Source organism: Cryptomeria japonica, chromosome 10 (genome assembly GCF_030272615.1).
Source record: "Cryptomeria japonica chromosome 10, Sugi_1.0, whole genome shotgun sequence".
Taxonomy (NCBI): Eukaryota; Viridiplantae; Streptophyta; class Pinopsida; order Cupressales; family Cupressaceae; genus Cryptomeria; species Cryptomeria japonica.
In genome coordinates, this window is record NC_081414.1 from 24572462 (window position 1) to 24599296 (window position 26835).

A 26835-nucleotide genomic window follows, 5' to 3' on the forward strand; every position below is an offset into this window, starting at 1 on the left:
GTACCTTCCAAAGGCTCATGAATGAAGTCTTAGTTGAGTTTATTGGTAGATTTGTTATTTTGTATCTTGATGACATTTTTGATCTTCAGTAGGTCCAAGGAGGAACACCTTAAGCATGTGGAGATGGTCTTGAAGAAGTTGAAGGAGGCTCAACTCAAAATCAACCTTGAAAAATGTGAGTTCTTGAAAATAGAGCTAGTTTACTTTGGTTTTGTTATTTCTCAAGGATGTTTAAAGATGGATCCAAGTAAGGTAGAAGCAATACTTAATTGGCCTACACCTAGGGGCATAAGTTGTTGGCATTGCACACTCTAATGGTAGTAAAAGGTGATTGAAGGTGTTGTCATTGATTACAACCTTGTAATCTTATGGCACTGGCAGGCACCGACACCGACAGACTCTACACCGGCAGATAGTTCACCGACAACGATAATAATGTTTACCGGCATCCTAGTCGACAGGATTTTGATTATTTTATTTTGTATTTAATTGTAATATCTTTTTGTAAGCTGACATGGCATGTTGTAATAAGACTTGTATATAAGTATGAGATCTTGTAGATCATTTGAGAGACACACATAGAAGACAAATATGATGGATATGTAGAGCGAATATTAAGGTAGATTTTGTAGAAGGGTTAATGGTTATTGTATGAGCTTAAGTCGGTACTGAACCTAGCATAGCAGATGCTTTTTGTAGCAGTACATTATATTCGATTTTCATAATCCATTTTGTAAGTCAGTGAGACTTCCTTTTGTAATTGAGCAGTGAGCTCTAGGCAGTTGGCCTTCCTGCATGTGCAAGCCCCTCTTGTAAGTAATATCCATTCATTGGCTTGTGAGTGAATATTGTGGGTCACAAATACCACCGAGGTTTTTCCCACACCGGGTTTCCTCATTAAACATCTTGTGTTATGGTGTGCTTTCTATGTTGTCTTTACTATTCATATTTACTGCATTAATTCTTGTTTACTGATACATTATTTTGGAATGCAAAATAATTAATAAGGTCAAATATTCTGTTAACCGGTTAGATACTGATTCACCCCCCCCCCCCCCCCCCCCCCCTCTCAGTATCTTTGGGACTATCATCAATCCTAACAATTGGTTTCAGAGCCTGGTCCTCTATTTTCAAAAGCCTAACAGCTTGAGGAAGATTCTGACACCGGTACAGATGGAAAACTTGAGAAAGCAATTAGAAACAGCTCTTGTAGACTTTGATGCAGAGAAATTGAAGAATATCAAACTTGAAGATGATCTGAGGACTGCATAGGAATTCATTCAAGGACTTCAGGAGAATCTCACTATTGCTAGAAACAAAAGAAGAGAACTTCATGAGAAGATACATAATGATGATGATGAAAAGGAAACTCTTAATGAGCTTTTAAGCAAGATGAGGCAAGAAAATATGACCTTGAGGAATGAATCCAAGACATGACTATGAGATTTTGTAAAGACATTGAAGATAGAAAGAAGAATGAAGATGACTTGACTAGGAGACTCAATGATGCTGGAAATGAAAATCTAAGACCCAGTCATGAAAATGATATGTTAAAGATAGATCTGTTTCACATGGGACATGATAAAACTGAACTTATGAGATAGAAGGAATTTTTGGAAAATGAGTTGGCTACTGCTAATCAACATAAAGAGAAATTCAAGAAAAGTTCAGAAGAACTTGATGATATGCTGAAAAGTCAGAAACCTAATGGAGACACTAATGGACTTGGCTTTGAAGTTGGTGAAAGCTCTGGTACTGCAAACAATCATGATCACAACAAACCGATAAGACAACCTAATGCCTACAAATTTAATGGGAAATGCTTTAAATGTAACAAGTATGGTCATAGAGAAAGTCAGTGTAGATCCAGAAACTATCTAAATACTAATGCACCCACCGGTCAATGTTCCAAATGCAACAAAATTGGTCACAATTCAGAAAATTGCAGAATGAATGTAAGATGTTATATTTGTGGAAGATTTGGACACTTATCTAATCAATGTAGAACACAAACCGGTATAGGATATGGAAAGACTATTCAGAAAAAGAATGTGACTTGTTACGCTTGTAACAAGATTGGACATATTGCAAAATTTTGTAGAAGTAAGGCATCACCGACAAATAACAAAGGACCCAGTTTGAAAGGCAAAGAGAAGGTAGATGAGGTAAAGCAAGAATTTTCAAAACAATGGATTAGAAAGAGAGATCAAAATGTTGATGAGACTATTCCTTCACCAGTAGAACAGAGTATCACTCCACCGACAGGAGATTCCTCATCCAACTGAAAATTAATCCTTGGGGGTATTGCAGCAAATTGAAAATCATGCAAGTTTACCCTTGGTTGATGGTGAGAAGATGAACTTCTTCTTTACCGGCAGATGTGTTAAGTTTCACTTAACCGGCAGGCATTTATTATGGTTGTTGAAGGAAAAGACATTATAAATTTGTATTTTTCCCTCTTTTTCATTCACTGAGCATTCAAAATTTCAAAGAGCGCAAAAAACCCGAGAGAAGGCATCCATAGCGAGAAGTAAAGCAAGATAGTTCAAAGCATCCAAACCTATCAGGCAGATTAAGGTATTTATCAATGGCTTCCTCCTCTGCTCCAGAATTCATTGTAAATCCTATTGTTATAGAATTAATTAAATGCCCTAGGCCCGTTTTCAAGATTATCCCTAAAGTAGCGAAATAGGATGATACCTTAGGTGCTTTTTAAAAAATCCCTAAAGGAGTTGCATATGCAGAAGACCCTATAATTTACATACATTGCCACATTGAGGAATTAGGTTCTGAAGAAATCATGAAAATGTATAAGAATGTTATCTGTGATGAGAATGGAACTGTAAAACCCGAACATAAGGTTATAGAGACCCTAGGTTTTGTGGAAATCCTTGACATTCCAGAATTTCCTAAGGAAGTTGTAAGGATTGTACTCAGTAGAGTTCATGGAGAATTCTTTTGCCTTGACTCTATTCATAAAATCACTAGAGAAGTAGTTAGGGTTGTGACTGGCTTACCCTCCACTAGTAGCAGGCCAGATAAAACTAAGAAGGTTCCTAATAACATAGTGATGACTTTAACTGGTGCTACCTATGACAGCAGATCCCTGAGAGTTAATAATGTAAAGGATGAGAATGTTAGATTCATTAGCATGATATTAGGATACAAAACCACACATGCTAACCGACTGAACTTAGTTTCCAGTCTATGTATTAAAAGTGCATATGATATGGTTAACAATGATGCTAAGACTGTTGGCATTATGTGAACCGGTATGAAGACATAATGATATTGTATGTTGTCATTGATGTCAATATGTGACATGATGTGAACCGGCACATGTGATAGGTGAGAAGAGAGAACCAGCATATGTATGAACCGGTATATATGCCAAAATGAAGTGGTATATTTGTTCAAGATGAACCGACATGTAGTTATGGGAACTAGCACATGGAAGCATTGTGTGACTACCGGTTGATAGGTAGTTTCCACTTCAGGATTTCCAGATGGAGTACCTCAAGCCTATGCGACTCAATCGGTGATCTTTGTGTGATGAGTTAGCAGTATAACGGAGAACAGATCATGTTGCCACGTAAGCCCTGTGCACGTGAAGGATCTTGCATGAAGAAGACTATCCCTATCCACCTTGGGAATGTGCGAAGTTTGTCAAACGATGATAACACGTGATGGGTTATCAGCCGCCATGAAATTGGCGGATAAAGGACGATGGAGAATGTCTTGAGATCGATTCAAGAGTGTTGCATTTAATGCAGTATGATTCAACGGTCAGGATTGAACCATTTGAATTGCTTAACCTAATAGGTTTAGGGTTTAGGGTTTTTGCTACCGACTTGTCTGTTTCCTATAAGGTTGATGTTGTGTTTCTTTCTAAAGTTGTATGTTTTATCCAAGGGAAGTGATACGTGATTATTGCTAGACCAAAGGAGAGAAGAGATATCTACAGAGTGAATGTGCAGAAGGTGAAGAGGAGCTGAAATGGATCTGCATTAGCATTGAGTGTTGTTATCAGATCATTATAATTCCTGTTGATCTTTAACCACTTCAACAGTTGTGAAATCCCTTAACAGGTTAGCCTTAACCGGCTTGATACAAATCCCTTAACAGGGTAACTTGAAGTTATTGAGTTCTGAGAAGCTATGGAGCTCTGTAGATCCTTTAGCTATTGAGTTCTTGAAATCCTCTAACAAGGTAACCCTAACTGGGTTTAACCCTTAACCGGGTATTATAGCCATCCCTTAACCGGGTGATCCCTGATAGGATCGGTTCCTAGCAGAACCTATTGTAATGTCTTTAACCGGACAAGGCTCCTAACAGAGTGGACTTCTAAAGAGTTCAAAAAGCAGCTTGTGGGTATTCATCCCCTCTGTAGTTTTTCCCAATTGGGTTTCCATGTGAAAAATATGTGTGTCATGTGAGATGCTTTTATCTTGTGATGCTTTGTTATTACCTGTTGAGCATATGATGGTTCTATGTTTTATGCCTGTCTATAAAACATATTGAACTAACTATTGTGAAGATCTGATGATAGTTTACATGTTCATGCATGAGGGAGTAATGGTGTTGTAGTACTGAGCTAAGAGGAAAGCTTAGTGAGTAACCAGTTTATGATTGTTTTAGTTGTTCTGGGTCTTACCGGTTGCACTCTGTTTCAACTAGTATCACTGCTTGCTAGTCATTTGGAGTATTTGTTGTCAAATCAGTTTTGGACTGTATTTTTGTTTGTACAGATTTACCCCCCCCCTCTCAGTATCAGTTTGATACTATTCGTTCATCATTGAGTTATCAATTGGTATCAGAGCACTCTAGTTCCTCTGTGTTGTAAGCTTAACCACTTGAGGTAAAGATCCCAGTCAAATGATGAAGAGGGAAGGTCCAAAGTTTAACAAGGAAAATTTTGGTATATGGAAAGAAAGAATGAAGATATTCATCAGAACTATGGGTGGTCAACATTGGAGTTATGTTGAGAATGTCTATGTTGTTCCTACCGGTACTCTCACCGATGACCAAAAGAGAGAGATACAAGAAAATGGGCAAGTCATGGAAGCCCTTATTAGTTGTCTATCTGACATTGAGTTTATTGATGTTCAGGACAAGGTAAATCCCAAAGAGGTATGGGATGCTCTTGAAAATATCTATGGTGGTGATGAACATGTAAAACAGGCTAAGGAAGAAAGCCTGAGAGGGAAGTTTGAAGATATGCAGATGGTTGAAGGTGAGACCATTCAGCAGTATGGAATAAGAATCAAAATAGTTGTTGGAGAAATTAAGAGTGCAGGTGGTAAAATAGAAGATTCCACTGTAGTAAGCAAAGTCCTGAGATCCCTGTTGCCGGTCTATGCAATAAGGGTTGCTGCTATTCAGGAGTTGAGATCAATAGACAAGACTAAGGTATCCTTAGACTCCATCATAGCCATGATGACAACCTATGAGCTAAATAGTTTTGATGGCAATGTTCAAAAGACCGAATCAACATTTAAAGCTTCTGCTATATCATCCAGAAAAGGAAAAGAAGCTAGCACTAGTGGTGAACCTAGACAAATCAGAGAAATGAATGATGAGGAGATTCTGATGGCATTTGAAGCTCTCCTTGCCAGAAACCTTCCTAAAGGAACCGGTAAATACAAAGGTAAGCTACCTTTGAAATGCTTTTCCTGTAACCGGATAGGACACATTGCTATAAACTGTCCAAATGGTGATAACAAGGACAAACCAGAAAGGTTCAGGAAATTCAAAGGAGGAAACCAGAGAAACCATTTTGTAGCAGTTAATGAAAGTGTCACAGATGAGGAATCAGAAGATGAAGAGAATGAAGACATTGTGTTTGTTGCTATAAAGGAAGATGTGGCAGACAAGAAGGCTCTTGTCTCCTGGTTTGATAATTCCAATGAGTGGATCATTGACAGTGGTTGTTCTCACCATATGACTAGTGACTGGAGCAAGTTTCTATCCTTGGAGGAGTATGATGGTGGTGTGGTTCGCTTTGGCAATGATGCACCATGCATGGTCAAAGGCAGAGGGTCCATCTCTCTGAATGGAAAGAGCAGTGCTGACAATGTGTACTGGTTTGATGGTCTCAGACACAACCTTCTTAGTGTTGCCCAGCTGAATGACAGTGGCCTCACTCTGGAATTCAAGAATGGAGTTTGCAGAATCAAAGGAAAAGAGGGTGAATTGGTGGCCATCGGCATGCAGACCAAAGGTAACCTATTTCATTGGAACTCAAATATAAGCACATGTCTTATGGCTAAGTTTGATGACAGCTAGATATGGCATAGGAGACTCTATCATGTAAACTTTGATAACATTGTGAAGGCTAGTAAGAGCAAGGCAGTTAGAGGGTTGCCTGTGCTAAGCAAACCAGATAATACCTTGTGTAGAGAGTGTCAATTGGGGAAAATGTCTTCCTCAACCTTTAAAGGTAAATCTTTCACTGCTAACAACTTGCTTGATCTTGTGCATACTGATTTGTGTGGTCCTATGAAAACTAGAAGTGTGCAAGGTGATAGGTACTTCATGATTCTCACTGATGAGTGCTTAAGAATGATGTGGGTCACATTCTTGAAAGACAAGTCTGAAGCCTTTGTGAAATTCAAATCTTTCAGAGCATTAGTGGAGAAGGAAAGCGGTAAAAGGATCAAATGTCTCAGAACTGATCAAGGAGGGGAATTCACTTCTGGTGAATTCAACAAGTATTGTGAAGAATTTGGCATCAAGAGATAGCTGTTTGCCCCCCCAGACTCCACAGCAGAATGGCCTAGAAGAGAGGAATAACCAGACTGTGGTTGAAGCAACTAGAACCATGTTGATTCAAAGGAAGGTAGCTCACACCTTTTGGAGAGAAGCGGTGAGCACTGCAGTCTACACAATGAACTGAGTACTCATCAAGAAAGGTAAGGACAAAACTCCTTATGAGTATTGGACTGGTAAGACACCTGTGGTTAGCTACTTTAGAGTATTTGGTAGCAAATGTTACATCAAGAGGAGTGAACATCAGAGCAAATTTGAAGCTAAATGTGATGAGGGAATATTCCTAAGATATTCCACCAAGAGTAAAGCTCTCAAGTGCTACAACAATAGGACTTAGAGAATTATGGAAAGTATCAATGTAAGAGTTGATGAATCCTCTGAGAAAACTGAGGAAACTGGTAGTGAGCAAGCTGTAAATGAACCGGTTGCAACCTTTTGGGAACTGGTTGTTAGTCAACCAAGTACCAGTAACAATGTTCCTGAACCAGTGAATGCTGATACTGATGAAGATGAGGATGAAGAGGAAAAGCAAGAAGAACCAGTTAAGACCATTCCTCGGTATGTCAAGCTGAATCATGATCCTAAGCAGATCATAGGAGATAAGGATGCAGGGATCCTTACAAGAAGAAAGATTAGAGAAAACTCATGTATGATCTCTGAATTTGAGCCTAAATCATTCAAAGAGGCTCATAAACATGAAGACTGGATGAAGGCAATGGAAGAGGAACTTGACTAGATAGAGAAAAATGGTACATGGTCCTTGGTACCCAGACCGGAGCATAAAAATGTCATTGGCACCAAATGGGTGTTCAGAAACAAGCTGAATGAGGATGGCACAGTGACTAGGAATAAAGCCAGATTGGTGTGCAAAGGATATGCTCAAGAAGAAGGAGAAGACTATGGAGAAACCTTTGCTTCTGTAGCCAGATTGGAAGGAGTTTGTATGCTTCTTGCATATGCAGCTTTTAAAGGGTTCAAAGTATATCAAATGGATGTAAAATCTGCATTCCTAAATGGTGTACTTGAAGAGGAGGTGTATATAGAGCAACCAGATGGGTTCTCCCTATTTGAAGATAGTGATATGGTGTGGAGGCTACATAAAGCCTTATATGGTCTAAAGCAAGCACCTAGGGCATGGTATGAGCGCCTACATTCCCATCTTGTGAAGATTGGATTTGAGAGAACAAGTGAAGATAGCAATATCTACTTGAAGTCTGAAGGAGATCAGATCTTGATCTGTGAGGTTTTTGTTGATGACATTATCTTTGGAGGAGATGACAAGATGAGTCATGAGTTTGCTGATGAGATGAAGAAAGAGTTTGAGATGTCACTCATAGGGGAGATTAAGTTCTTCATTGAACTGCAGATCCAGCAGATGAAAGATGGGATCTTTATCACTCAGCCCAAATATGTCAAAGAGGTGTTGAAGACCTTTGGCATGGAAGATAGCAAACCGGTTGGTACACCGATGGTGACCAGTTGCAAATTGACAAAAGAGGATGATTCTGCACTGGTTGATGAGAAGGAATACCGGTCAATGATTGGTAAGTTGCATTATGTAGTGCATAACAGACCGGATATTGCACATGCAGTTGGCATTACTGCAAGGTTCCAGAAAAGCCCAAGAGAATCCCACTTGGTTGCAGTCAAGCGGATTCTTAGGTATCTGAAGGGACAGTTGACTATGGATTATGGTACCCATACAGCAATGATTTCATTCTAAAAGTATTCACAAATGCTGATTGGGCAGGTAATGTGGATGACTAGAAAAGCACAACCAGTGGTGCATTCTTTCTCGGTGGTAGACTGGTCTCATGGATGAGTAAAAGGCAGAGTTGTATCTCTCAGTATACAGCAGAAGTAGAGTATGTTGTAGCTTTCATGAACTACACTCAGACAATCTGGATGAAGCATGTTTTAAATGGCTTCAAAATCTTTGTATCTGAATCGGTAAGTATATTTTATGATAACACAAGTGCTATCAATATTTCAAAGAATTCGGTTTTACATTCTAGAACCAAGCATTTTGAGCTTAAGTATCATTTCTTGAGGGAAAAGGTTCAGAATAAAGAGATTGTACTGGAACATGTTTCCAGTAAGGAGCAGTTAGCAGACATATTCACCAAGCATCTCCCAAAGACTACATTTGTACATTTAAGAGGTGAATTGGGGGTGCTGCCCCTTCAGGAGGTGAACTAAAAGTATTTGTTCCACATCAATTAGGTGTTGCATAGTCAAACTTTTGTTGATTGATGTGTTGAAGGATGCTACTCCTCAGGGGGAGCAACATAATGGAACAGGGATGCTTGTACCTCCACTTTGGCATTGTTGTCAAAGGGGGAGAAGGACTGAAGCGGAAAAGATATCTATAGAAAATGGGGGAGAAAATGTGAAGAGGAGAGATATCTTTGTATATTGCCATCAATGCCAAAGGGGGAGATTGTTGGCATTATGTGAACCGGTATGAAGACATAATGATATTGTATGTTGTCATTGATGTCAATATGTGACATGATGTAAACCGGCACATGTGATAGGTGAGAAGAGAGAACCAACATATGTATGAACCGATATATATGCCAAAGTGAAGTGGTATATTTATTCAAGATGAACCGGCATGTAGCTATGGGAACTGACACATGAAAGCATTGTGTGACTACCGGTTGGTAGGTAGTTTCCACTTCAGGATTTCTGGTTGGAGTACCTCAAGCCTGTGTGACCCAATCGGTGATCTTTGTGTGATGAGTTAGCAGTATAACGAAGAATAGATCGTGTTGCCACGTAAGCCCTGTGCGCGTGAAGGATCTTGCATGAAGAAGACTATCCCTATCCACCTTGGGAATGTGTGAAGTTTGTCAAACGGTGATAATGCGTGATGGGTTATCAGCCGCCATGAAATCGGTGGATAATGGATGATGGATAATGTCTTGAGATCGATTCAAGAGTGTTGCATTTAATGCAGTATGATTCAACGGTCAGGATTGAGCCGTTTGAATTGCTTAACCTAATAGGTTTAGGGTTTAGGGTTTTTGCTACCGACCTGTCTATTTCCTATAAGATCGATGTTGTGTTTCTTTCTAAAGTTGTTGGCAAAATTTGTATGTGTTTATCCAAGGGAAGTGATACATGATTCTTGCCAGACCAAAGGAGAGAAGAGATATCTACAAAGTGAATGTGCAGTAGGTGAAGAGGAGCCGAAACAGATATGCATTAGCATTGAGTGCTGTTATCAGATCATTGTAATTCCTGTTGATCTTTAACCACTTCAACAGTTGTGAAATCCCTTAACAGGGTAGCCTTAACCGGCTTGATACAAATCCCTTAACAGGGTAACTTGAAGTTATTGAGTTCTGAGAAGCTATGGAGCTCTGAAGATCCTTTAGCTATTGAGTTCTTGAAATCCTCTAACAAGGTAACCCTAACCGGTTTTAACCCTTAACCGGGTATTATAGCCATCCCTTAACCAGGTGATCCCTGACAGGATCAGTTCCTAGCAGAACCTATTGTAATGTCTTTAACCGGACAAGGCTCCTAACAGAGCGGACTTCTAAAGAGTTCAAAAAGCATCTTGTGGGTATTCATCTTCACCGTGGTTTTTCCCAGTTGGGTTTGCACGTGAAAAATATGTGTGTCATGTGAGATGCTTTTATCTCATGATGCTTTGTTATTACCTATTGAGCATATGATGGTTCTGTGTTTTATGCCTATCTATAAAATATATTGAACTAACTATTGTGAAGATTTGATGATAGTTTACATGTTCATGCATGAGGGAGTAATGGTGTTGTAGTACTGAGCTAAGAGGAAAGCTTAGTGAGTAACCGGTTGCACTCTGTTTCAACTAGTATCACTGCTTGCTAGTCATTTGGAGTATTTGTTGTCAAACTGGTTTTGGACTGTATTTTTGTTTGTACTGATTCACCCCCCTCTCTCAGTACCGGTTTGATACTATTCGTTCATCATTGAGTTATCAAAGATAGATGTATGTGAGTGGTTGAAAGATGAATTGATTGACAATTTGAAAAAAAAAAAAAAAGGAGATAAGAAAGGTACTTTCAGATTTGGCAATCTTCTTGTATGCTTAATGCTATATCTTACAAAAGAGGTTCCCAGTATAGGCAAGAAAGAATTTGGTTATGATATACCGGTAGGAAAGCAACTATTAGATATCTTCACCGGCATGGGGACAGATAAGGAAAATAAAATAACAGAGTATTTCCAAGCATTTAAAGCAAAAATGAAGACTAGGGAAAGGTTACCTCAAAGCATTGTAGACAAGTATCAAAAAGAAATTTGCTTTGTAATTAAGAAGGATGAAATTTGGATGGAGGCAGTTCTTCCTAGAACTGTTTGGGTGACAGAAATGGGATATGAGGCTGATGTAAACATAATTGAAACATATGCCAAAGCCCTACTTGAAGCCCCTAGAGAACCAGAAGAAAAGGTTTTTGGTAGTGCAGAAACAATAGAGAGTGGTGTACAGACACTTAAACAAAGGAAGAGAAGATAGAAATATATAAGGAGTGCATCTAAGCAGGTTAAAGAAATAAAGGAAAACATAATGAATATCACTGGTATCAAGGAAAGTGATTTGGAAGGATTACAACTAGAGGCTCATCTCTCACCAGTTGGTACATCCTCTGACAGTGAAATTCCTACGGAGTTTAGAAGAGTTGATAGGAAGAGAAAACCCTCACCGGTACCCTCTCCTCCTCCCAAGAAAACTAGGACAACAAGAAGTGAGGCAACCAGCTAAGAAGATGGCACCTAGAAAGAGAAAGGAAAAACATGTCATCCCTCCACTTGACAACCTATTAAATGAGATAACAGATGATGATAACTTATCAAATGTAAGTAAATTGTATGATACTTTTACAAATGAGGAGGAAGAAAGCATAGAAAACAATATCATCTTACACCTTGATATTTATAAGAAAGTTTTGATAGAGGTTGTAGATGATTTTCCTAGTGATTTGTATAGGCAACTAGATGCTAAAAGGTTAGCCATTATGGAGCTAGACAAGAAAATCAAGTTTGAGAAACTGCTAGTTGTTCACCCTGTAAAATCAGTTGAGGAAATTGATGAATTGATCAGTGAAGCTAACGGAACAGTCTTTTGGCATGTAAGTCGAATGGCCGGCAGAGTAAATGAGATCTCAGAAGAGACAATAGATAAACGGGATATCTTCTTTGTTGAGAAAGAGAAACAAGAAGAACTGAACAAACCTAAAACATTCAAGGTATACCAAAAGGATAAGGACAAAGGAAAAGGCAAGGTAGGTGGACTACCTAATATAAAAGTGATAGATAACCTTCCACCACCTTTAGTTACTCCACCGGTACTAACTAACAACACATCGGCTACTGAGAATGTGGAGACTCTACAAGAGGATACAAATCCTGAGTCTAAAATCTTGTATACTATGAACATAGATACTCGGGAGGTCAATATTATAGTTGATAAGGAAAGCACTGGAGAAAAGAAGAAAGATGTTGCTACTGAGAAACCGGCTGACAATGTTGGAACACAAGCCAAAAATGTTGAGTTGAAATCAGCAAAGTGCAAAAAGAAATTGATGATATAGCTGACAATATCATTGGTTCATCTGAACCAATATCAGTTATAGAACAGGAGATAGCTGGTGTAAAGCAGAAAATAATCGAACCCTAGTCGTTCTCCCCTCCCCAACTCCGAGGAGAGAGAAGGGAGAGTCACTAGGGTTGATGGTTTTCACTTAGGAGGGACTTTACATTCAAAAGAGGGGTTGAAACCCACAAGATCCAATCCCACACAATGCAAGATTGGATGCTAAATGAGTTTCAAGGGTTAAGACAGCAAGGCTACCCTCTTTTGTAAAGAATGTTGATAGAAGAATTAAGCTAGGAATGCATAGAAAGTGAGAAAGATTCGCTTATAAACTGAGTTAGGGATATAGGATGAAGCTGCGGACCTGGAATTAGCTGTAAAATGTCGATACGGCGCTGTCCTGCAAATTTGAGCAAAAGTTGACGGGACGATGGCGCCCGGCGTGCACACGGTCCTCCGAAAAATCCGCGAAACGAAGGGGGATCTGTTCGTCTTTGCACAAGGATTCCAGATCTTCAATTTCAGCCACGTACCTGCAACCTACACACAGAAAAGCGAAGACGATTGGGGGGTTAGGGATTAGGGGTTTGCCTTTAGGTCAAACCCCGGTTTTGGAATTAACCAAGAAATGAGAAATGCTGTAAATGTAAATGTCTGTAATGTAAAACAAGTACTAATACCTTGTTGTAAGGATGTTTGTATCCTTATATGCGAAGGTATAGATGTTGTTGTTTGTTGTATGTTGTATGTTGTAGCATGTAATGTGTTGTAAGTGATCTCCTCTTCAATGGTTGAATCCTTGTCTTGAATGCAACACTTAGCCTTGAATGGAGACTTAGAATGATCAATTGCTTGAAGGAATGCTTGAATGCTTGAATGCTTGAATGTTTGAATATCGTTTTCACCTTTTTCCACCCTCCTAAAATGAGAGAGGAAAAGTAGTTTATATACTTGCCAATTAGGGTTAAAAGACTGATTTTCCCGACCTTAGGCCGACCAGGAAATGTTATTTTCCAATTTGCAAACAAAAAGGCCCGAAGTCCCATAGGAGACCGGGCCCAAAATAGGGCCAGGGACTAGGGTGCTGGGCGCTCTGGTCCCACCTCCCGGGACAGCAGGGTGCAAGGAGGATCAGGCCAAGGTGCTGGAAAAATGCATTTTTTGGTGTCGTGAGCAAGTTTCGGGGTCTCCATTCAGGTTCAGTGTTGCGTCGCCATCGTGAAGACCCAAATGCAGTCGAAATTGCAAGTGTCGCAATTTTAGGATGCTACAGCTGGATTTGAGGAGAAATGTGAAAAATTGGAGAAAGGGGAGGAAAGAATAAAAGGCAAGGCAAAAGAACTTAAATGTAGACTCAGTCCTAAATTGGATAACCTCATCTCTTTGAGGAAAGAGATCTCAGAGGCACTTATTCAAGGGCAGAAGACATCGGAAGAGAAAATGCATCACCTCACTAGTACTATTCAGAGAACAGAGGCAACATTAAAGGACAACAACAGGTTCACTCAAAGCCTGAATTTGGTATTAGCGGACCTATTCCAGATTGTAACCAACCAGTTACAAGGTACCAGCTAAGCACTGCACTCATTGACATTTTGACAACCTTTGTCGTTGATGTCAAAGGGGGAGTATTAGAACTGAGAAAAATGACTTTCAGAAGAGATCATCTGCTCAGGGGGAGCACACAATTTTGGTAAGATTTTTGGACTTCAATTTTTGGATACAATTTTGAATTTTTCTCATGAGTGTTGTAATCAATGCCAAAAGGGGAGATTGTTGGCATTGCACACTCTAATGGTAGTTAAAGGTGATTCAAGGTGTTTTCATTGATGGCAACCTTGCAATCTTATGGCACCGGCAGGCACCGACACCGACATACTCTACACCGATAGATAGTTCACCGGCAGTGACAATAATGTTTACCGGCATCCTAGCCGATAGGATTTTGATTATTGTATTTGGTATTTAATTATAATATCTTTTTGTAAGCCGATATGGCATGTTGTAATAAGACTCATATAAGTATGAGATCTTGTAGATCATTTGAGAGACACACATAGAAGACAAATATGATGGATATGTAGAGCGAATATTAAGGCAGATTTTGTAGAAGGGTTTATGGTTATTGTATGAGCTTAAACCGGTACTGAACCTGGCATAGCAGATGCTTTTTGTAGCAGTACATTATATTGGATTTTCATAATCCATTTTGTAAGTCAGTGAGACTTCCTTTTGTAATTGAGCAGTGAGCTCTAGGCAGTTGGCCTTCCTGCATGTGCAGGCCCCTCTTGTAAGTAATATCCATTCATTGGTCGTGAGTAAATATTGTGGGTCACAAATCCCACCAAGGTTTTTCCCACACCGGGTTTCCTCATTAAACATCTTGCGTTATGGTGTGCTTTATATGTTGTCTTTACTGTTCATATTTATTGCATTAATTCTTGTTTACTGGTACATTGTTTTGGAATGCAAAATAATTAATAAGGTCAAATATTCTGTTAACTGGTTAGATACTAATTCACCCCCCCCTCTCAATATCTTTGGGACTATCATCAATCCTAACATAAGTGATGTTAGAAGTTTTCATGGAATGGCATCTTTTTATAGGAAGTTTGTGAGAAACTTTAGCCATGTTTGTGCTCCTATACTCAACACCATTAAAGGAGGGATTAAGTGTCACTTTAAGTGGACAGAGGAAGCTAATAAGGGGTTTGAAATGTTGGAAGCTAAGATAGCAGAGCTTCCAACCCTTAGATTGTCTGATTTCAATCAGTTGTTTACAGTAGGATGTGATGCTAGCCAAAGGGCAATAGGGGTCGTTTTAAGCCAAGAGGGTCATCTTATAGCCTTCTTCGCAGAGAAGTTAAATGAAGCTAAGAAAAGGTACTCCACATATGAATTGGAGTTGTATGCAATGGTACAAGCATTGAAGAAGTGGTATCATTACTTGCTGCCCAAAGAGTTTGTAGTTTTCACTGACAACCATGCCCTTAGTTTCCTCAATGGGCAAGAGAAGTTGAACCAGAGACACCTAAAGTGGGTTGAATACCTACAATCCTACACCTTCACTATTAAGCACAAAAAGGGCACATGAAACAAGGTAGTTGATGCACTAAGTAGGAGAGTCATGACTATGCAGGAGATACAATTGCAAAGTGTGGGTTTGAGTGAGTTAGAAAACCTCTACAAGGATGATAAGGATTTTGCAGAGATATATAGTGTTTGTTCTGATTTCTCTAACACCTCTCATGTCTCTTATTCAGAATATATGATACAAGAGGGTTTTTTGTTCAAAGGACATCTTCTTTGCATACCCCAATGTTCTATGAGATAAAACATTATACAAGAAAAGCATCAAGGAGGTCTAGGAGGTCATTTTGGCATAGATAAGAGTTTGGAGCAAGTTGGTAGGTTTTACTATTGGCCCAAGTTGCAATCAGAAGTAAGAAGGTTTGTAGAGAAATGTACAATCTGCCAAAGATAAAAAGGATCATCAAGTAATGCAGGTCTACATCAACCCTTGGTCATACTTCAAAGGCCTTGGGAATGTTTGAGCATGGATTTTGTGTTAGGCTTGCCAAGAGCTCCAAGGGGATTTGATAGTGTGTATGTGGTGGTAGATAGGTTCAAAAAAATGGCACATTTTATACCTTGCAAGAGCACCAATGATGCCACCTACATTGCAAGCCTCTTCTTCAAGGAGATAGTCAGAATTCATGGTCTTCCAATCAACATAGTTAGTGATAGAGATGTGAAGTTTTTAAGCCACTTTTGGAGGACACTTTGGAGAAATTTGGGCACCAAGTTATCCTTTACATCTGCCTATCATCCTCAATCAGATGGTCAGACAGAGGTAGTTAATAGATCATTGGGTAAATTGCTAAGATGTCTTACAAAACAACATGGGCAGACTTGGGATGTAGTACCCGATCAGGTAGAATATGCATACAATGACTCAATGAACCAAAGAATGGGTAAAAGTCCCTTTGAGATAGTGTATGGATTTCATCCAAGGGGCATATTAGATCTCAGAGATCTCAGTTCTATGGCACCTAAGAGTGCACAAGGTGAGAACTTTGCAGGAGGTATTAAAGAAGTGCATGATAAGGTAAGGTAGTCCTTACAATAAAAATCCGAGCAGTATAAGGTGCATGTTGATAAAACAAGAACACAATTTAAACTTGGAGACTTAGTGTTAGCATACCTAAGGAAGGAGAGACTTCCAAAAGGGCAGTCTACCAAGCTAATGATGAAGAAGATTGGACCTCTCAAGGTGGTGCACAAATATGGACAGAATGCATATGAAGTTGAACTCCCTCCCACCTTGGGTATTTCTCCTATCTTTAATGTATGTGATCTCTATCCATACAAGGGAGAGTCACCCACAAATCAGTTGGACATATCATCACAGGTTAATGAAGATTGGGTGAGGGATTTGCCACCAAGCCAACCAGTCAAGTTGGAGAGTATCTTGGACACCAAGGTAGTAAATAAGACAAGGAAGGGAGTCTACAAGCATTATCTTGTCAAGTGGGAAGGGTTACCCTATTCAGATGCTATGTGGATGTCAGAATCAGATATACTTCAGCATGGAGTGGAGCTTGCAGACCTCTTAACTCAAGGGACTTGAGTTCTTTGTCCCAAGGGAGTATGATGCAGGGCACCTAACACTCCAAGCATGCAATTTTATTTTCTTCTAAGTTGTGTGTGTTGTCTTTTATGATGTAATAATGGACCAACCATTTGGGACTTAATAGAGACATGGTTGAGCTATCCAAACTTTGGGTTGAGTCATTTGTGTTCAGGATGCTGACAGCCTAAGAAGGTGAAATGCTAAGGTAGATCACAGGAGTAGTACTCCAGATCATTGTTATCATGTAATAGGGTTCTATTGTATTGTTTTTAGGTATTCTAGGGTGTTTGAGGGTCTTTGGGAGCCTTGGAATGCACTAGAATGAAAAGTTGCATATGAGGTGTAAAAAGATGTAAATGTTGCTGAGCAACTTTTTGCAATTTTTGCAAAAGTTGCATTTTTTATGATTGGCATTGAAAAGTTGGTTCAACCAGCTAAACCATCAAAATATAAGACAAAATCTACTTCATTTTATGGGTTGGAGAATCTAGAATGCAAGAACAAGTTTTGTGTTTTCAAGAAATCTTGTTTGGTTCAACGTTTTGACAATTTTCTTCATTTTTGTTGCTTTGGTATGGTCCAGTATGGACTTGACAGAAGGATCTCATTGCAGGGCATGATATTTTATTGAATTTACTTTCCAATAAGTTTGATTATCAGGAGCGATTGTCTTTAGTTGTAGAGATATCATCCATTCTTTGTAACTAGGTGTAAAACCCTTGCAAAGTAGGGTTTAAGAGCAAAATGGCTCTAACTTGAGCATCCATTGATGGAACCTGTTGAAATCAAGTGGAATGATAGGTTAGGGTCTATACATAAGTTTAGAATAGGTTTTATTGTTTTGCAGGCCTTTGTGGAGGAGATACAATGAATCCCTACGCTCACCGCTGGGAGTTGGTGAGTTAGGACAGCAGAAGATGCGCAAATTCTGAGCACATGTGGATTGGTGGAAGAAAAAATGTCACATGGTTGGAAAGACCTCTAAGTTCCATTAAATAATCCTCAATTTATTTGGGTAGGTTATTTGACTGGTAAAGCTTTCCAAAGACATCTTTCCCAATCATCCGAGTAGGCCTAAATCCTTGAAAATAGGGGAGCTTTGTTCCCACAGTTGTACTAAAAACCCAGATGCAATTCTTCAGTATTGTATGAAAATATGAAAATGGTACTTGAATCTGCAATTTTTTTGTGGCCTTGGGTGGGAAGGTTGTAAACTAAGTCCTGAAAATAGGTATAGGAGGGCTAATTAAATTAGGCCTATTTGTAACCGGTAGAGTCAAAGTGAGGTTGGAAAATCTTGGCGATGGGACCAAAGGTGATAAAACCCCTAAAATAATTCAAAGGCACTATCTAAATGCATATTGAACCCATTGTAGGAGTTGGTGTGTTGTGATCCTTGCAGGAGTTGTTGGAGCCCTAGGAGTGGTGTGTAGAGATTGAGGTGGCAACCTCAATAGGAGCAATTGATTGACTAAGATCAGTGGCTATACCTTGGAGGCAAGGAAAAATGGATCAGACCTTGGAGGTCTAGATAGCAAAACCCCAATCAAGTACCATTGGATGGGCTTGAGGAGTTAGAGGGTTGAGTAAGCCAAGAAACCAAGAAAGTGAATAGGAAAAGCTCCAAGACTCTCTGCATCACCTTATCTCCAATATAGATGCCCTATGATGTGTCAAAACACACATCAAAATGTGTCCCTCCCTTTTACAACTCATTTATGTGTTCGATGCATTTTATATTTCCTATTTCAGGAGTCCAAACTTTGGAAGGCCATAACTTGTTAACCATTTCTCCGATTGACGAACTGTTTGAAGCGTAGGAAAGCTCACGAAGTGTTCTATCACCACATAAAATTCTATGTTGTTTATTCCCACTTTTTAGAGTTTTTTGGAGCCTCTAAAGTCCTCAAAATTAAATTTAAACCTTTCATCGCACCCCTCAAAAATGGAAACTTAAATATCTTCAAAACTAGTTGTGATCTTGCGATGATAATATATCGGCATGCTTATCTAGCCAACCTAAAGCTTCGGGGATAATTTTGCACCATTTTGTGCTCGAAAAAAAAATTACTATAAATAGTAACCTCATATAAATGCAAGGTTGAGACACTATTTTCCCAATATTCTCCCACTTGTCGAACACCTTGCAAGAGCAAAGGGATTACCAACAAAATAAATTAATTGCTAGGGGTCATGAGGCTCATACACTCCGAACACCATCTGAACTTCTCTATGCTCACAGTCTTAGTTAAAGAATCTACAACATCCATCAAAGTCTCTACCTTAGCTTTTAGTTTCACCCTACCATCTTTGACCATATCTCTGAAAAAATGATACTGAACATCATTGTGCTTGGTCTGAGCACGAAATGTTAGGTTCTTAGCTAGGCGGATCACACTCTGACTATCACAATAAACTATCATTGTGCATTATTTTATTCCAATGTCTAAACACAGTCTTTTAAGCCAAATGGCTTCTTTACAAGCATGAGTAGCTGCCCTATACTCTGCTTCAATACCGAACAAAGTAACCACAACCTATCGCTTACTCATCCAACTAATTGCACCACCAAATAAAGTAAACACATAAACACCGATGGATGTTCTGCTATCAATATCACCTGCCCAATCTGAATCCACATAACCATGAATATCAAGAGAAATCACATCTCCAACCAAATTACCATGATAACACAAAGAATACTTTTAGGTACCCTTCAAATATCTAAAGACTCTTTTGACTGCATCCCAATGAACTCTACCAGATTTAGACATATATCTAGAAAGAAGTCCCACTGCTTGGGCAATGTCTAGTCTAGTACAGACCATAGCATACATCAAACTTCCAACTACACTCTGGTAAGTCACTATTCTCATGTCTTCCATCTTTGATGGGGATGTAGATCAATCTGAAACAGATAATTTTGTTCCAACTGTAAATAGAACACATAATGGTCTACAATCCTGCTTGTTGAACCTCTGTAAAACTAAATTCACATACTTACTTTTGCCTAGCCATAGCTTTTTGTTCACTCTATCTCTTTTAATTTCCATCCCAAGAATGTGTTTTGTTGCACCAAGATCTTTCATTTCAAATTTAGTAGCAAGTTGAGACTTTAGTTCTGAAATCATACCTTTCTGTTTACCAATGAATAACATATCATCAACATATAATGCAATGTACAGGAAATGATCACCATCAGATTTATAATAAACACAATAATCTAATTTAGAGCATTCAAATCCCAAACTCAATACATATGTATCAAATTTTTGTTACCATATCCTGGGACTTTGTTTGAGGCCATACAAATATTTCTTCAATTTATAGACCAAATTACTTGTACCTTTCACCATATAGTGCTTTGGTTGTGTCATATAAATATCTTCCTACAAATCACCATGAAGGAAAGCAATTTTCACATCCATTTTCTCAACATCTAAAGTGTAAGAAACATCAATAGAAAGAAAAAAAATAATGGATGTCATTTTTGCAACAAGAAAAAATATCTCACCATAATCAACACCCTCAACTTGAGAGTAGCCTTTCGCAACCAACCTTTCTTTATACTTCTCAATGCTTCCATCTGAACCAGTCTTTTTCTTGAACACACATTTACAAATAACAGGTTTTCGTCCTTCAAGCAATGGTACAAGATCCCATGTATCATTCTTTTTCAAAGATACCATTTCTTCTTCCATAGAAATCTTCTAGGATTCTACATCATTCATACCTAATGCCTCTTCTACAAATCTAGGTTCATCCACATTATTATTCAAAGAAAAAATACATCTCCAATCATGAGGTGGTTGTCTATGCCTTGTAGATCTTTTAAAAAGTTGAGCTGGAGGTTCTTCCTCCTCTTTTGAATATTCAAACCTAGATGAGCTCTCCTCAACTTCAGGCATAGAAGGGAATTGAATCACATCTTCCTATTTAGTCTGTTCTGGCTGCAATGTAATAGAAGAGGACTTAATTTCTCTAAAAATAACAGTTCTACTATGAATTACCTTTTGTGCAACAAGGTCCCAAAGATTGCATCCTTTCACACCATAACTGCAACCGATGAAGATACATTTCACTGCCTTGTTCTCCAACTTTGTTCACTTATCCTTTGACACATGTGCATATGCCTTGCAACCAAAAACTCCAAGATGTCTCAATGAAGGCTTGTGACCTGAACATGCTTCCATAGGTGTTTTATCAACAAGAGTTGATATAAGAGACCTGTTAATCATGTAGCAAGCAGTGGCAACAACCTCAACACAAAACTGTTGTTCTAGACCAGCACCACTTAGCATACTCCTAGCCTTCTCCATCAGTGTCCTATTCATTCTTTCTACAACTCCATTCTACTATGGAGAATATAAAATTTTCTTTTGTCTATTAACACCATAGTCTTTACAAAATCTATCAAAATCATTAGAGCAAAATTTACTACCATTATCAGTCCTCAAACATTTAATTTTATTTCCATTCTGCAACTCAACCATTGCTTTAAATTCTTTAAATCGACTAAAAAATTTAAATTTACTATTTAAAAAATATACCCATGTCCTTCTACTAAATTCATCAATAAATAAAAAATAATATGTGGATTTTCCAATTGAAGGAACATCTACGAGACCAAACACATTAGAATGAATAAGATCCAAAACACCACAAGATTTATGAGAACTCAAGTAAAACTGAACGTGGTTTTGTTTTCCATAAATACAATGCTCACATAAATAAAAGTCAAGATTACAATCATTCAAACCTTGAACGAGGTTTTTATTTTTCAAGGTCCTTAGACCCTTTTCTCTAATGTGGCCAAGTCTCTGGTTCCATAACATAGTCTTCTCCGCTGGTAACTTTTCTTCAAAAGAAAGAGCACCCTTAGGTACCCAAAAGCCATGTCCATCTGCTCAAGGTGAAACCCTCAAGTCTTCTGATGAAGTATCCACAAATTTACATTTTACAGAAGTGTTATTACACTCAAAAGTGTATGCCTCTAGCTTAAATAGAGTGCCAAATCTGACACCTCTACCAACCACCATAGCAACATTAATGATTTTACATCTTGCATCAAAAAATACTACCTACACACCCGTATTTATCAGTTTTCTCACAGATAATAAATTTCTTTTTAATCCAGGGATATGCAACACATTGTTAATTCTTTTTATTCTACCATCAAGAAACCTGATTCTAAATTTACCTCAACCAATAATATCTAAATGTGAATCATCACCCAAGTACACCTTACCTCCATCAAATTCTTCATATTCAAATAACCAATCTCTATTGGAAGTTATATGAAAATATGCACCTGAGTCAATTAACCATGCATCATTACTTGCATGAGTAGCCAACACTACAATGAATGCATCACCATCTTCCTTCTCGGACTCTAAATCATAATCAAACTTCTTCTTTTTCTTCTTCTTTTCTTCTTTGCAGTCCTTGCGGATGTGACCTGGTTTACTTCCATTCCAACATATGACTTTGGACTTTCCAGGAGATTTCGATCTCCCTCTGAATTTGGATGTATTGTGCTTCTCATTCTTCTTGCCTTTTTCCTTAGATCTTCCATGAACAATTAGGGCTTCCTTTGAACTGATGGATACCTTCCTCTACATCTCTTCACCAAGTATGGCACCCACCACATCTTCAGACTTCAAAACAACAAAAGTAATATCGATATCCATAACAAGAGAATCCCATGAATCAAGCAAAGAGAAAAGAAAGATTTGGAATTTCTCCTCTTAGTCCATCTTAACACCAACAAATACCAATTGATCCACCAACATATTAAATGCTTCTGGGTGGTCTACAATTCATCCATCCTCTTCCATCTTCAAGGAATACAATTTTTTCCTCAATAAAATTTGATTTAGTGAAGATTTTGCTTGATACATCTCACCAAGATTAGTCCATAACTTCTTTGCAAAATTCTCTTCATGGACATTGCTTAGAATAGACTCTGCCAAGCACAATCTAATTATACCCTTGGATTTTCGGTCCATGACACCATACTGAGGAGTCACAGTAGGATCTACAACTCTTGAGACATTCGCATGAACAATATCCCACAGATCTTGATCTATTAGCAGATCTTCCATCTCCAGCTTTCACATCTCAAAATTACTTCCATTAAATTTCTCCACCTTTATTCTCCTTCATGAACTTGCCATCTGAAAATTCTTGTAACAATATCAAAAAGTGTCTTTTGCACAAGCTCCCACTCAAATCTGGATTAGTTCAAAAAACACAACAACCCACAACTGAAACCAAAGGTAATCAGGCTCTAATACCACTTGTAAAGAAGTTAAGTAGCAGAACAACTTTATACACTAACCTTGAGGGGAAGGTAATGCAAATTTTTTTATAGATCATTAAAATAATTATAGAAACTTAATAGAAATAGTCATAATAACATGCATACCACAACATAGTGATTTACCTAGGGAAAACCCTTTTGGGAGAAAAACCCCACACTCCAAAAGCAGCTCAATATATTATTCAGCAATCAAAAACATATTACAATATACTTTTAGAGCAATCTCTTCACATAAGTACCACTAATCAGAGATTCAGAGGTAACTCAATAGCCATAAGACTCTTACACACAACCTCTATCTCACTTACCTCATATATAGGAGATACAATACAAGAAACTGTCAAACGGTATTAAAAAACCATGGACTAAAACCACCCAATAAAGTAGAGCCGACCTTATCTCTAGTCTAGATACCCTATGACGTGTCAAAACACACATCAACACATTTCCCTCCCTTTTACAGCTCATTTATGTGTGATGCATTTTATATTTCCTATTTCAGGAGTCCAAACTTCTGGAGGCCATAACTTGTGAACCGTGTGTCGGATTGACAAATTGTTTGAAGCACTGGAAAGCTCGCAAAGTGCTATGTCACCTCGTAAACCTCTATTTCATTTATGTCTACTTTTCAAGGGATTTTGGAGCCTCTAAAGTCCTCAAAATTAAATTTAAAATTTTCATTGTACCCCTCAAAAATAGAAACTTTAATATCTTCAAAAATAGCTAGGATCTTGCGATGATAATTTACTGGCATGCTTATCTAGCCAACTTGAAGATTCAGGGAGAATTTCGCACCATTTTGTGCTAAAAAAGAAACTTACTATAAATAGTAACCTCATGTAAATGCAAGGTTGAGACACCATTTTCCCAAAAAAATTTGGTTCGCGGCCTTTGATACCAAACATCATCAACGTACTACCATACTGCTCAACCACAACTACACACAACCTTGCATAAATTCACACCAACAAGAGACAAAAAAAAATTCAATCCACTTGCTTCTATATCTCTTCATTACAATCATCCTTTATTTATTCTAATATCTAAAATAGAAGTCTCCCAAGTCGGCCAAAGGATTTACCAAAACACAATTTGAAATAGGTCTATACTAAACATTCTCTCGGTGGAAAGGAATGAGAAGTGGACCACACCACAATGCACTACATCGACCAAAACAACATGTTATCCATACGCCACAATCACCAAAATAAAAAATAGAACATTCAAGGTCGACCGGACCCGAAGTGAACATATCCACAACCATGTCTTTGAAGCACATCATCATGTATTGAATCGGAATAACAAAGATAAAGAAATGATCAACATAAATCCAAGATATCATCATCAAAACCAAAAATGGGGAGCACTGCAAACACTGTCGAAGATCATCATCACTATGTACACTTTTAGAGAACAACTTTTGGAGCACCAAATCATAATAATAACATCCCAAGGCAACATCCAACAAAATACCAAAGCTTCATGACTACAACTGCAACAAAATCGGAAATGCAAAGCACAAACCAATCACTGAAACAAAGAATCAGTATGTTGACATCAATGACAACCATACTAACACACCATCAACTTAAAATTTGCAACAAAACAAACATCTAAACATGCACAAAAGAGTACCTACAAATAAAAGGGGTATGCAACCAATGCACACATGCATGAGACAAGAATCACTAGGATTCAAGGTCATCATGGGGGGTTTCTCATTGGATAATGGTGTGATGGCAAAATAAAAGCCACAACACAACCTTCCATGGAATTTTATAATACCATGTGAGTAAAATAAGATGTGCAAAATCCCTAAAAACATACACAAGAGTGACACTTTATCTTAGTGCATCTACAAATAGAGAAGTGCATGCAAAAAATGCTCAAAATGCCCAAATAGGCCATAATTTTAGAAAGACATGTAGAACAACCCAAGTGAAGTCATTCAATGCAAAGATAAAGTTTCCAGGAGCCAAAAAGACTAAGTAATCATCCATAATGTGAAAACACAATATATATATATATATATATATATATACCCAAAGAAAAATCTATAAAATTGCATGGATAGCTATTAATAAATCTGAGAGACCTTCCCAACACTGCAAGAATCACATAAAAAGGTTGAAATGGTAAAAATATTCTAGCTTGGGGGTGAAAGCAACATATTTGAATTCAACAAGAAATAAAATGTAGCAACATAAAAATATTAGAAAAATACCAACACCATCAAATCAAGATCAAAACCAGCTTTTCGACAATATCTCATTTACCCAATTTTGACATCCTATGCAAAAGCTATGGTCATTTTACCAAAACAAGTCAAAAAGCCAAAAAAGGGGGGCTAAATGGAATATTTTATTCATGAAATATTCTCTTAGTGGCTAGTGGTAGAATATTCACTAATGGTGACAAAATATTCTTTGGTGACTATGTTAACGACTATATGAACAATTTTTTTGGAAAACTTGCCCACAAAAGAAAAATCCCAAAAAAGTCAGTCACTCAAGTTTTTTGCAAATGAATAGTTGATCTATAGTTTTTCGGCCACTTTGGATGCAATGGTGAAGTCCATTTTTCTCTATAATGCACAAATCTTTCGACCAAAGCTGGAAGTCACCTCGAATCTCTTGCCCCCAAAAAAGACCAAAAAAATCAATTCATATTTTGATGACACTAACCAATCTATAGATTTTAGGATGTTGCAAAAGGAATGGTGGGGTCAATGGTCAAGTTCATTTTGTTTCAAAGTGAATAGAAAAATTTCTCTTTTAGATCCACAAAAAAGGCTAGATCTGGGATCCTATGACACTCTTAAGAAAAGGAACCTTCAAAGATTGAGGTGTTTGTTGAATCAACACTCTAAATACCATGTTGAAGTTTGCAACACAAGCCTACAAGATCAAATAATAAATTAATAACACTTTCCACAAAAGAAGCAACAAAAAAAGAATTGGTATATTACTCAAAAGCAAAGATTACATAATAAATGCAATAATGCATAAAGACTTGCTTTATAGCAAGAGGAACCTAATCTAAAATTAGGGAACTAAAATTAACTGAAAGAAACCAAAGTTAGCTCAAATAAGTGAACTTAAGCTAAAAAACATGCCTCCTAAATATAGAATGCACTAACAAGAGATACTTATCATTTTTCTTCATTTAAGTTATCTAGCTTCAATTATTTAAACTATTCATAATCTTCCACCTTTGAGTTCCATATTTTTTCCATGCTCTAAATTTGTCAACTTAATAGGCAGGCAACCAATATCTTTGAGACCAATGATTTCCTTATATCTTGGTTTAGACTTCTTGACACCCGATCAACTAATAACCCCTTCATTGGAGTTGAAATACTTTCCATTGTAGACATATTAAGTTCCCCACAAGCACCATCATCAAGACCTGCTCTATAATTTTCATGAATTAATACTGATACAAGGGAAATAAATGTTCCAAGGAAGCTAAACCCTAATATAAAACCCCAACCCCATGAAAATACATCACTCTCCACTGATAAAA